At 52.5% G+C, this 2,987-nt stretch overlaps 1 pseudogene across 1 annotated transcript; it reads right to left on the bottom strand.

Annotated features, from left to right (window-relative positions):
* Positions 1-1,401: 1,401 nt before the first annotated feature.
* On the bottom strand, positions 1,402-2,490 carry LOC308439816 (mRNA turnover protein 4 homolog; annotated as a pseudogene). Its single transcript has 2 exons — positions 2,467-2,490; positions 1,402-2,008 (listed from the first exon to the last, which is right to left on the bottom strand). The product of its transcript is annotated as an mRNA turnover protein 4 homolog (transcript).
* Between the last annotated feature and the right edge of the window lie 497 nt (positions 2,491-2,987).

The following is a 2,987-nucleotide window of genomic DNA, read 5'->3' as shown; positions in this document are numbered from 1 at the left end:
CGCGGCTTCCAGGAGTTTCACTTTGTGCCGGGCTCGGGCGCCGCAGGCTCCTCCTCCTCCTCCTCCTTCTCTTCTTCCTCCTCTTCCTCCTCCTCCGCCCCGGCTCAGCCGCGCTGCCCCCGGCAGGTGAGGTGGCGCCGCTGTCCCGCCGCTCCGACGACGGCCGCGCTCCCCCAAGCGGCGAGGCAGGCGAGCCACAGCGGGGACCAGGACTGCGCCCCGTGGGCTTGCGCTCGCCCGAGGGGGTACTCGGAGCCGGTCCTCCCTGCCAGGGGCGGCCACCGGCGAGGGAGATTCCACACATTCTTCGCCGCGGAGGAGGCTGCAGCCGCGGAGAGCCTCGGGAGCCGGGACCCTGCCTGGAGTCCCGCTGCCTTATATGGGCAGCTGGGGGCTGCGAGCTGAGCAGGGCCGCTTGCTGGGCGCAGCGCTCCCTCCCACCCCACCCCACCCCCACGTCTGCGACCCCGGATGGAACCCTCGGGTTCTGTGCCTCAGTCTCCCCGAGCGGGACTGCAGAAGCGCAAAGTGACTTCACTCTGAAGCTACCATGGTGATTGAGTATGTGCTTGTTGTGAGTGAGTGAATGTGTGTGTGTGTGTATGTGTGTGTGCGCGTGCCTGACACACTCTTTAAATGCTGCCTTCTATGGGGATTTTAGTTCACCGTCCGAACCAAACTGGTGTTTGGGGGCAGCGGTTGCGTAGTGTCTTGAGAGTTGGGATGTATTCGAGCTACCCTCATTTACCACAGGACCTTGGCCTTGCTGAGATGCACGCAGTCTCAGCTCGTGTTCTTGCTTAGCATTGACGGGTAGTTTGTGATGTGCAAACTTCAAGCAACCAACTTCACGCCTCTTGGTCTTGGGATCTGGTCTGTCAGGATTGGTCTGCTAGCCAAGGGAGAGCACAGCCAGATGGAACTGGTTGCATCTTTGGGCTCATTTGGAGGGTTTTGTTTCCTTTTCTAGTGCGATGCCTCTAGAGGTCCTTGCCAGCAAGTTTCCACCAGGCCACCCTAACAGCTGGGTTCCTCTTTGCCTCCTTATTCTGCTGTGCTATGAATAAGAGTGGCCCATGACTTTTGGCGGGGGTGGGGGTGGGGTGGGGTGGGGTTGTTCTCCGCAGCATTTTTATATGGTGGAGATATTACCGCCTCACCTTAGCAGTGTGACATTAAGTTTAGCAAAATCAGTTGGGCAGTGGTGGCGGACACCTTTAATCCTAGCACTTGGGAGTCAGAGACAGACGACATTTTATTATTTGTAGAAACAAAGTCCACCCCACTTTCCTTTCTCTTTATCTAAAGCAAAACAAACATCGGCTCCTTTCAGAGGTGGACAGCAGTGGTGGGGGGTCCAGTGGAGATGAAGAACTGTTTGGAATGCCTACAACTCGAGTCCTAGAGTTGGCCGTCCTCCTCTTCCTCCTCCTCTTCCTCCCCCTCCTCCTCCCACTCTCCCTCAGACTCAGGTGTGCTCTCAGGCAGGTTATCTTCCGACTGCTGGAATCTTCCCAACTGGGCATCCCAAAAAGCTTTAGGACAGGGGCCTGCTCTGGGGTCAGCCCCTCTCCCTGCTTGCACACTTTACCGACAGTCACCACTGTTACCACACCTTTCTTGGGGGCAGTGGGCAGGCCCAGCTGCCTCAGCCCTGGTTCCCTGGAACGAGGGAACAGCTTTAGGGGTCCTGGATCCAGCCTCACAGTTGAAGTTGCCTTGTTCCCATCTGGAGCAAACTCCATTTCTACAAGCTTTATGAACCACTCAGTCACCTTTATGTAGTTGGTAAAAGAGAGCCCAACTTCACCTCTCAACTTCTTGCTGACCTGATGCAGGCCATCTGTATTTGTCAGAATGGCTTCTACCCAAGGTCATCATCACCCTCTTTTTGACAAAGAACATCCCCTTGTGCTTCCAGACATCCTATGCCCCTCGGGTCGCTGTTCCTCATGTTGGCCACAGAGAAGACGAAGAGGTGCTTGTAGATATCCGTACGTTTCTGAAGCTATTCTACCAGGGTCTGTTTGCTTTAGTGCCAAGCATTGCTTGGTAGTTGTTAAGGAAACTTTGTCTCACTTGGATTTGGGCATCACCTCTAGATTTCTGCTGTTGTGTTGTGATAGATACTGTGAACCAAAGCAACTTGGGTAGGAAGAGGTTATTTCATTTGACAGTCACAGTCTCTCACCGAGGCAAGTCAGGGCAGGAACTACAGGCAGAAACCATAAGAAATGCTGTTCTTCCTAGCTTGCTCTCTATGGCTTACTCAACGTTTTTTTATTTTTATTTTTTTGCAGGGAAGGGGGTGGGGTTTCTCTGTATAGCTCTGGATGTCCCAGAATTAGATCTGTAGATAAGGCTGGTCTTGAACTCAGGGATCTGTCTGCCTCTGCCTCCAGGATTAAAAGCATGTTTCACCATGCCGGACTTTCAACTTGTTTGAATACCCCTAGGACCACCTACCTGCCCATGAATGGCAGCATCCATAGTGCATTGGTTCCTCCTGCATCAACCAACCATTAATGAAGAAAATGTCTGGCAGGGGCTTAAGAGCACTGACTGCTCTTCCAGAGGTCCTGAGTTCAATTCCCAGCAACCACATGGTGGCTCACAACCATCTGTAATGGGATCTGATGCCCTCTTCTGGTGTCTCTGAAGACAGCAACAGTGTACTCACATAATTAAATAAATAAATAAACAAACAAATAAATCTTTTAAAAATGTTTTTAAAAAGAAAAGAAAAAGAAAATGTCTGGCAGCTTAAGGCCTGAGGCCCAGGAATGATGGGTGTTTGCCTGTCCTACTGAGCTAGAGTTCCCTGTAGGTTTTAGTGTCTGTCACCACAAACACAGCTACATCCTTGCAGAAACCATGTGGTATGGCAGAGGGACTTGAATCGTTTTCTACCTACAAAGCTTGTCTCATTCTCTAGGGCAGGCTGAACAGGTGATAGGGAGGAAGTGGCAGGAATGGTTCATTTGGAC

The sequence above is a fragment of the Micromys minutus genome (assembly GCF_963924665.1).
Source record: "Micromys minutus genome assembly, chromosome: 30".
Taxonomy (NCBI): Eukaryota; Metazoa; Chordata; class Mammalia; order Rodentia; family Muridae; genus Micromys; species Micromys minutus.
The sequence above is the reverse complement of the archived record's forward strand: the minus strand, read 5'-3'. Positions and strand labels throughout refer to the sequence as shown.